We start from the raw sequence: 10,374 nt of genomic DNA, 5'->3' as shown, positions 1-10,374 counted from the left end.
GTGTGTGTGGTGTTGACTGCCATACCATACAGTATTAGTTCTTTGTTTGCTTACATTTCTGTTGGCATAAGATACACCAAATGTATTAGTCTTTTACTTTTTTTCAGGAGAGCCATCACAAGATGCACTGCAAATCTCAGAGCAACCAAACATTTGTATAAATTTTAGTCATATGAAAAATGTATGTGTCAAGTCTGGCATGGTCTTTGATTCTATGCTTACACAGCATTTTATTCTGACCTTGCCACTTATAAATGGTCCTTTAGAAAATTTTCTCAGTAATTTGACCTTCAAGTCCACTGGATTGTTAGACAGTCTTCAGCACAAAAACTTGTATATTTCGATAGTGATAATTTTTTACTCAAAGTGCTCACTGTGCAGGGAGGACCCGGGACGCGAACCCATGATCTTTTTACTGCGAGGCAGCCATGCTTTATGTTGTCTGAAGCAAGTTATGGTTTGGGATGCAAATCTGCCTCTGTTTGGGATTTTTTTTTTCTAAACTAGGGGGCTTTGCCCCCCACTTGCTTCACTCGCCCGCCCCCTCCAGCCGTGGGGGCACGCTACACGGCAGCCACTTCACGTCTCTGCTGCTAACTTTGTGGAGGGGGGAGGGGGCTGAATGCATGCTAAGGAGATGTGGTCGGATCAGCAGCTGGCTTGCTGCTGCTGAGCTGCGTGTTCTGCTTGTCGCGCTGCATGTCGATCTTATTAAAAGCCTGTACAGCAGCTGTCGTTTTGTCTCACTGCCTTGTCTTGTGGGACGTTTAAGTGTCTCTGAGAAAATCACGTATCGTCTCCTTCCAGGCCTTCCAAGATTTTTTTTTTTTTTAATAATAGAGAGATGCAAACTACATAGTTGCTTACAGGAAGGACTTGATGTAAAGTCATTGATACTGATGGAGTCATTGTGATAAAAAAAAAAAAAAAGTTGTATGTTTTTGTAATGGGTTTCATTTAAATGTGTTGTCTTTTGTCATTGTAGGTAATGCACTCAGATGTGAGTGAGACCAGGTAGATATATCAAGAAAAGTCCAGCAAAAAAAATGTAATTTGGAAAAAATGTTACTAAGCCTTTTGGATTTCTCTGTGTGACCTGGATGAAGCAGCTTAAGAAAATGAATGGATGGAAATTTAATATTCATGAACTAATTTAGCGTGTTTAACATTTCTAAACCAATTTTAGCATGCTCCCAATGCCTCTGTTTCTAGTTACTTTTAATCACAGATCCTAAACCATGCCTAAGGATTTCACTCTTGAGGACCTTTCTGCCTCTTCAAAGCTAATTGGCGAATGCTCCCATTTCCTCATAGGCGAACGCTGACATAAACAGCTAGCCATTCCATGTGCTGTAAATTATAACACACCACCCTATAATCTTTCTTTTGCAAGACTGGCCTTTTCCTGGATTCATTCTTGTGAAGCACTGTCAGAGCCATTATATCTTGTGTTTACTCCCAAGTGCCTTCTCTCTGAAACCTTATGTTTTCCATCTACAAATTAATTTGAAAAAGGGTGAAAAAGATCTTTTCGCATTCAGAAGTGCTAAAGGAGGAAGAGACGCAGAGAGGTATTCAGAATGAGTGGTTTAAAATCTATTTTTGATCAGTGTGTTGATTTAAACAAGGTTACTGCTACCCACTGTAGAGATGAATTCAGTTATTGAAATATTTTAAAATAATTCATTTTTGCTTAACATATAAAGCTGTATATGTTATACTTGGGCAGCACAAGATCCAGAGGAGGATTCTGCAGAATACATCTACTGTAGTGTAACAACCACAGTATACAAGGAATAAGAATGAGAAAAAAAACATCAACTAGCTATACTCTGTGTTGAAAAATTCTGTGCTGCTGTTTAGCTGTAATTATGAAAATCATAGCAATGGACCCTTGCTCCACTAAAGATGTTTTCTTCAGGTTCTTAAGAGATAACCGATTATGAAGTCGTTACCATTTCCAGTGCGCATGGCTGTATAGAGAAGTGCAAAACCCAGTAATCTGAAGCTTGCTTTCCAGATCACTGCAAATGCCGATTTATTTATTTAGTGTTGAAGACAGTTGTTGCTCTTATTTACGACTAGCAAAATACCCGCGCTTTGCAGCGGCGTAGTACTGCCTTAAAATTTTTATTAAGAAGAAAATTAAACATTTTTAAACTGAGGGAAATATACCAATAATTATTTGTTAAGGATCTCTTTGTATACCACATTGTCAGTTCGGCCCTCTGGTTGTAATATGACCAAGCTGTGCACTGAGCTTACTCTTGAGCATGCAACATACAGTTGGCCATGTGAAAAGCAATCTTGTCTCAAATCTCACAGCTTGGATTGCTGCTGTCATAATCGGTTTGAGTTTCATGGTTTGTTTCAATTATGACAGTATTTTTAGGACTTGTGTTGACCAGACATTCGACATCTGTCAAGCGTTGTAAGTATACAACCAGTTTCATTTTTAACTTCACATCCAGCTTTTGAGAGTTTAAACATTCCTAAACATCAAAGTGTCCACTACTCAAATCGTCACCTGTGAGTCTAAGATATTTAAGAGGCATTGGCGGTTGTCCAAAGGTTAAAATATTTGGCCATTTCGGTACACTTGAAAGCGACAACCGAACAATTCAGTGGAAGCCATCAACTCGCATGCAGATGCATAGGTGAAGGGCTTAAGCATTTCACTCTTCTAGTGCTCCTGTGTAGTATAATCATCTCCTGTACCGTCATCAGTCCACACCTTGAACCTGTCCCAGTCATTCAATACATAAGACACACAATGTTCCTCCGGATATCAAGAGTAAACCTGATATGGCCGTGCAATATGTAACAAAGAGAATGGAAAAGGTAGGTGCCATCTCTGGGTATGGAAACCACTCGGTAAGTGACAGTTCTTTGATTGATGGTGATCACCTCAATAGACATGTTAATAGGGGTATGGTTGGAACGATAAAGGAAATGGGTACCTGAACAATGTAAAGTAAGTCTAAAATACCTACACAATAACTATAATCATAATACACGAACAATAAAACAGCGGAGAAGCCGTGGATTAAATAAAAAGGCTGTAGTTATCAGCAGGGAGACGTGAATCCCGTGGCAAAGCAAGGAAGGGAATGTAGAGACTGTAGCGACGGGCGGCCTTATATAGGCAGGCAGCTAACAACATGGGAGGTGTTGGGATGGGGGACCCAACGCCGCCTCACACGGTGACCGAGCTGCAGGCTATGGACGTAAGTAGGATTCAGTTAGCGTTGGGAACCTGCGTACCAAATTTCTTGGAAGATGGGCCCATAAATAACAAAGACCATTGGAAAGTTCAATATGGAGGCCGACAGTGGCGTCATACCACCGAATTAAGTACTTACATTGGTTTCGGTTAGCGCAGGGAAGCCGCCTACCAAATTTTTTGAAGATGGGGCCATAAATAAGAAAGTTCAACATGGCGGACGTTGTCGACCGTTACGTGTAGAATTTCGAAATGAAACCTGCTTAACTGTTGTAAGTAAGCTGTAAGGAATGAGCCTGCCAAATTTCAGCCTTCTACCAACACGGTAAATTGGAGAATTAGTGATGAGTGAGTGAGTCAGTCAGTGAGGGCTTTGCCTTTTATTAGTATAGATATGGCTTGTTCCTGCTCTTGTTCTGCCAGATCAAAAATGCATTTCTGTTTATATTTAGTGACTTGAGAATATTCATAAAATATTTTGCAATTTGGATTGTGTCAGGTCAGTATCATTTTTTTTCACCCTTTCTATATTGAATTAGAGTAGGTTTTCATAATGAATGCAGGCACAAATGATTGGACACTTTTGTTAAAAGGTAACTTAGTATGAAAAAAAAAGCTATCAAGAGCTCAGCATCTTAATTGGGGTGCATAACAAAGTGCTAGAATTGAAAAGGCTAAATGCTGCAAGAAGAATCTTGTGCAGTTTGTAGGTTGCAGGCAGTGGGCTAATGCAAACCATTTCTAATGAAGTGTAAGGTTCATTATCCAGTATTTATTTGCTTTTGATGAAGCCCTTGGTTGAATTAAACACTTAGAACTATGGTTGAGACCTCTGGCTAAGGCAGGTCCTGTTGCCATTTATTAAATAATTTTATTCCTTAAACTAACCCAAAGCTTCATCTGACAAATTTAAAAAAATAGTTAATCATAGCAAAGTCAGTGTCTGTCATTTATCACTGATTTATTATAAACTATTATTCTATCTTTAGTATTAAGGAGGGAATTTTGAAAATTTGCATTTTTTCTTAATGCTTACTGTCACAGTACAGTAGTTTTCCACTTATGAACACCTAAATGAGTTATTTTTTTGATCTTAAGACTGTATTGTATTGTCTACTTTGGAGCTACATATTATTTAAATAAGAGTGACAAATAGGTTAAATTCCTTTTATTCATTAATATGCTTACACACTTACACTTAAGTTTAATGTCATAGGCAGTATTCTCCCTTTTTATTTAATTCATTTTAATTGCCTTTGGACTAATGATCTTAGTCCCATACCCCAAATCCTCAGTCCTCATTCAGAGTTGTTTGCTTTTGGTGTATCATATCAGTGGTCCTGTTTGCTTAAATGCAGGCTGAAAGAACAATTAACTAATATAAGATAAATTATCACAAAAACATTTCAGAAAAACTGTTTATTCACATAGAGCTAGTTATGGGATTTTTTAAAAAAAGCATTTTACATTTGCCAAGTTGTATCCTGTACATCACCCCTAGCATTGTTGACTATGCCTACAGGGAGGAAATGATCCATGAAGAGTGAGAAAATAACTGTATTTAATGCTTCAAGAAATATCCCACATGAACTCTGCTGGAGGTGAGAAAAGCTGGAGATGATGTCATGTGGGCATTCTAGGGAGGTTTGTTTGGTTAGGCATTATAACATAACATTCTCAGACCTGTGCCTTTTTGAAAAATGACACCAGGTCAGCTTATTACACAAGGTTGTTCAATGAGTTACAATCTCCTTGATACCACAGTGCACAGCTTTTGTAGATGTCCTCCCCTATTCTGTCCCAGCTATTGTTTTAGTAGTCTAGGGCAGGGGTCCCCATGTCCGATCCTGGAGGCCCACAGTGGCTGCAGGTTTTTATTCAAACCCTTAATTAGTGATCTGTGTTTGCTGCTAATTAACTCATTTTCTTTTCATTTTGATTGACTTGTTTTTTAAGATTTGTTCCCCCGAATTTCTTCATCGTTCCTCTGATTTGTTTCATTACTTTCTTTAAATGGCACTCAAACAGAAATGAAATGTGAGCTGATTGAGCCAACAGAAGACCAAATAAGTCAGGGTCTCAAAATCTAATCTTAATTAGGTGCCAAGTCTTGTTGTTAATTAAACCCATCCTTTAATTCCATGTTTTCTTGCTGAACTCATTGTGCAATGGCATACATTTCTGAAATTGTTGATTTTCTCTTTTCTAAGAGCACTGTTAAAAAAATTTTTTTGGGGGACCTGAGCAGATCTACATTCCTGACCCCTTAGTCTTTCTTTATTTTCAGATATTGTATGATGGACACAGTTTGCTGGTCATGTTTTGGTTTATTTTGTATCTCATTATTGTTTGGCAGCTAATTAAGGAAAAAACAATTAAGAGGTCTGAGTCTTCAAGAGCAACCCCTTCCAATTAAGATTCATTCAAAACAAGTTAATTAGCAGTAAACACAGGTCACTAATTAAGAAAAAGGTTAGATAGAAAATCTGCAGTCACTGTGGTCCTCCAGGTCCGGAGTTGGGGAGCCCTGGTCTAGGGCAGTTATTAACAAACTAGGCTGACCCACCTTCACTTCTTAAGGCAATTCAATATGTAGATCAATTTGATATTTTATACAAACTCATTAATTTGGTTATATTGCATTTAAGCGGCATTACTTTAATACTCGTAGTTTCTGTTATTTTTGTGATGAAATTTAAACTTTTTTTCTATATTGAGGTCGCCCTTTTGAACCCCCCTGACATTCACTACGCGGTGAGGCATTTGTACTCCATCAACATTCATTATTTCCAGAGACACAATTTTGTCTATTTTTCCAGCGCATCGCGCAAAAGCAGGGAACGATGGGAGCACCAGAACTCTACTCACATCATGTCGCTTCGTACTGCAAGCTGCAAGTAGTAAGTCTGTGATAAGCGGAATACCGCTGCGCTTTCCACTCACGGGACGGAAGGACAATCCCGACCGCTTTTATATAGTAAGAAAAAAGAAGATATCGCACAGTCTGGAGTAGAAAATCATCTGTTACCTGGAAAAATGAAACTACAAATCCCATCGTGCATTGCAAAATGGACGGGCGTGTGTGAAACTCCACACCTGCGTAGCACTCACGGGACGGAAGGACAATCCCGACCGCTTTTATATAGAAGGATGAGGGGTTCAGAAGTCCCTGCTTGTGTCCATGGCACTCCTAGCAAGGTTGACACCCTTTAAAATGTATTCCAGTTTTGAAGATTGTCATTAAATTATCTCATTTAATTTTAAAATAAACAAAATGTTCTAAATGCTGCCTGAACGCAAGTCCTGCATCAATGTAGCAATAGTTTAGTGCTGCAGTTCTCAGCCAGAGTGGGCCTTGAGAAAGACCGTTGGTTATGCAGTGGCTGAATTGAGTCTCCATGTTATTTCAGTTCCACTGCTCCGCCTCACAGTGCTCTTGAAGTGATTCTCCCCTCCTGTCTCGCTCATCCAACCTAGTACTCGGCCTGTGCCAGTGCATGATCGAGGAGTCTGAGATTACAGCTCCGTCACACTCCTCTCTTTGAGACTACCCTGTAACAATGTACCAAGACAGATGAATTGTTGTGAAACAGTGCATAGTAAACAGACGAGTGCTGTCTTAATGGTTTAAGTCAGGCACTCTGGTCAAAGTGTCTCTGCCACAGGCTTGGTGCATCAGTGCTACAATATTTTAAGTGTTGGTAAACTTGTTGGCTCTATCATCAGTTTCCGAACAGTGTTAGAAATCGTCTTAACTACTACAGAATTTACAATGGAGAGAAAGATGAATGTTACCAATTAATAAAATGCACATGGGTGAAATTTCATTTTATTGTTATTAATATTGGAGGAAATCCTTTAGATATACCAATGTTTGGTAACCTTAATCCTTCCTTTAAAAATAAATCTCAAGAACAGACTGAACCAGAAGCAGAACTGGGCAGCAATGAAGCAGGCTCAGCCTTTACACTGACTTGGAAGCATTTTGAGTTAATTTTCTCTTTTTTGGCCATAAGTTTTATGTAACCAGCGAATTGACTTTCTCCTGCTTTTGATCTGGATTCAAATATATGTGTATACTGTACTTTTCATAAACGTGAAGTATTTAAGGGCCTTTTTATTACAATAACATTGGTCATACATGGAACATTTAAATAAAACTAGCGGTAATCCCTTGTAACATTTAAAGGTGCACTGTTTTAGGGCATTAAAGAAATATCCCCTTTACTTGTACCTAGTAGGAGCATAACTACTTAACAATTTAAGATTTAAAAAATGGTAGTTCTTCAGAACTTTTAATTACTAGAGATTGTATGCTAAGAAAAAAGGGGTGCAATTTCTCTGCTCTGTGCTATCACGTGATGTGTGATCACAAATTTATCAGTCATCTATGATAATTAAGCATTTGCTTACGTTTTTCTTGGTCACCACTACATAAGGTAAGTAACATACAAACAGTTTTGGTGGGTTATTCCTTTAAATACATACTACTTTGAGATCATTAGCAGTGTCCGGGATTGTTCTGGCAGCGAGGTATAGCGAGCTGTGGCTGGAGTGATATCTCACTGTAGAGCACACTCCACAGAGTCATCACTGTATGTGTGCCCACATTTGCCCTTTTCAGGGTCCAGAATTTGTCTGCCATTGTATTGCTTTGGTCTATGACACATGGCAAACTCAGCAAAAGAGGCAAATCTATCTGCTGCCTCAAATGTTAGTGTTTGTCAAAGTGTGAATACATTGCCAGAGTGTATAGGTGAAGCTAGCAAAGGATGGGATTTCTATCCATTGTTCTTCTTACCTGCTTTATTATCAGACATGTCACCCACAGCCACATGCAAGTTTGATTGCATTAGTGTTTTAAACCCATTTCTTGACATTGGATACAGTTTGCAGTTACCATCATATGCAGGAATGGCAGTTGCTGCTGTAGGTGAATTATCCAGTAATACAAGTAGGTGCATTTCATGTTCTTCTTTCAACTGCTCCTTTTAGGGGTTGCCACAGCAGCTCATTTTTTTCCCTATATCTTCCTGTCCTCTGCATTTTCCTCAAGGCTTTATTGTTATAGCAAATTAACGTTCTCCAGGACCGCAGTACAACATATAAATAAACAAGTGCAAGACAAGCGACAAACTACTATATGTATATAAAGAGATCAGACATCTGGTGTCCTCTAGAGGGTGGGAGTAGCTGATGAACAAAGGCAAGCGGCCTGCATAAGATAGTAAAGCATGGGGCATACACCCAAGTGTCACATTGTCCAGTATCCACAATATGGCTGGAATGTCCAGTGAAATGAGGTTTGTAAATGCGTGATGTGATCAGTACCAACAGACTTACCATTGTACCTAAGGGCTGTTTTATTAAGTGGGCATTTCACTGTGATAGCAAATAAATACTAGGTTATAAATTGAAATAGTTTTTTTTTTATTATTTATTACTAATAATAAAAACAAAATCAGTCAAAAATGTACTGCATACAAGTAAACTGTTAGGAGCAGATCTGCTCTTTGGGGGTGGGAGGGCAACATAAAGTTCAGAGCCCAGGCAGTCAAAAGAGTAAAAGCTGTTTTGGAATCTGACAACTGGTTTGAATGGTTTGATACCTACTGCTAATTGGAAGTGGGACACGGAGACCATGTGGTGGGTGGGAGCTGACGGCTTTGCAGATTTAACACTTAATAAGGATGTCTTTAATGGAGGATGACAAGCTTCCAATGATCTTTTCTGCTGTGTGTACTATCCATTGTAGGACTCTGCAATCAGACACTGCAGTTTTCAAACCAGATGATGATGCAGCTGGTCAGAACACTTGCAATGGTACAATGGGGGAGGTATGCTTGCCTTCCCCGGTCACTCAAACAAGCAGAGGTGCTGCTGTGTCTTCTTGCCTGTGGAGGTGTTGTTAATTGACCAGTGCTCATGACAGAGCCTTTGAAAGGTAGTGAGTGGACACCATGGACCTTTATAAAGAAATTAAGAGACCAGAATGTTGCACTTGTTCCACCAATCTTATCTCCATTCTGTAAGCAGACTCCTCCCGATTGCTGTCGAGACCCACCACCTTTCTGTTGTCAGCCAACTTTATGAATGAGTAGAGCTGTGAGCAACCATAGTGGTCTGAATACACACACACACACACACTACACTTTTCTAATTGAATGGATTTGTGTAGTTTTGGTTAGTTGCGGACTGGCATCATCACATTTATAGATGGAATTATGCCCTTTGCCTAGAGATGGGTGCATTTTTCATATGATTGGAGAGATGGATGGAAGCTGCTCATTTATATTGTCTACTACTGGTTTACAGTTACCTAACCCATCGGAGGTTTTGACTCATTTACCCATTATCAGCTACACTTTCCACGTATTGGTTTAGAGGCCGTAGCCAGAAATGGGTCCTGTATCATAGTGCTGCCTGGAAACAGTTTCACTTTCGCCCTGGGTCGGAGGGACAGGTTTGTTTTCAACTGCTCGCTTATAACTTGTGAAGCTAGAAGTGGTGTCCATCTGAGTTATGCTGCAAGAATAGTGTTGAATCTCTTATACCCAAGCGAAATGTGTTGAGTTTATAGCTTTGCTTTCTCGAAATATGCTGAATGGAGGGGGTGCCGCTCGGTAATGCACATCAGGCAGGGAGCTAAAAGGGCACAGCAAGCCGTGGCACCACATCGCAATCGCTCTCCCTAATTAGAACTAATCCTGTTACCGAGGTGTCATTTCCTGTTCGCAGCTCGCTGCTGTTTACAGCGACTCGTATCTGCTGGCGTGGCCGAAGGGAGGAGTTCCACACAAAACTGTCCGCCCGATATAAATGAAAGTGCGCGACATTTCTCTGTAAGTTGCTCGCAGACGGGGTGTTCGCGTCTTTAGCATCTGAGTTTCGTCTCCGAGCTGCGCCGTCGAGGTAAGGCGGCGCCGTGTCCGCTTCTCGTTCTCTTCTGCTCTCGTTTCCTCGGGTGCTGTTGCTCGCTTGATATTCCGGGAGTTGCCCCTCTGTTGCAGGAGTAATTCGTATGTAAAGGCAGTTGGCATCTCATGCTGGGGATCTGGTATGCAAATATAATTTGTTTTTTCATAATTTAACTTGGAAATGAGCATCATTATTTATACTTTTGGACAGACGATCAGCATTTTAAAAGTTGC

At 39.9% G+C, this 10,374-nt stretch overlaps 1 protein-coding gene across 3 annotated transcripts in view; it reads left to right on the top strand.

Moving 5' to 3' along the window:
* The first annotated feature begins 9,939 nt into the window (after positions 1–9,939).
* serpine2 (serpin peptidase inhibitor, clade E (nexin, plasminogen activator inhibitor type 1), member 2) overlaps positions 9,940–10,374 on the top strand; it is a 39,820-nt gene continuing 39,385 nt past the window's right edge. The window contains exon 1 of one of the 3 annotated variants that reach the window (XM_039756077.1): positions 9,940–10,065. The gene's annotated coding sequence lies outside the window, so the exon portion shown is untranslated. Of the gene's footprint in view, positions 10,136–10,182; positions 10,281–10,374 lie in introns of those variants that run through there. The other 2 variants (XM_039756069.1, XM_039756087.1) reach the window with 2 other exon arrangements.

Source organism: Polypterus senegalus, chromosome 1 (assembly GCF_016835505.1).
Source record: "Polypterus senegalus isolate Bchr_013 chromosome 1, ASM1683550v1, whole genome shotgun sequence".
Taxonomy (NCBI): domain Eukaryota; kingdom Metazoa; phylum Chordata; class Cladistia; order Polypteriformes; family Polypteridae; genus Polypterus; species Polypterus senegalus.
This window is presented reverse-complemented; position numbering and strand designations above follow the sequence as displayed.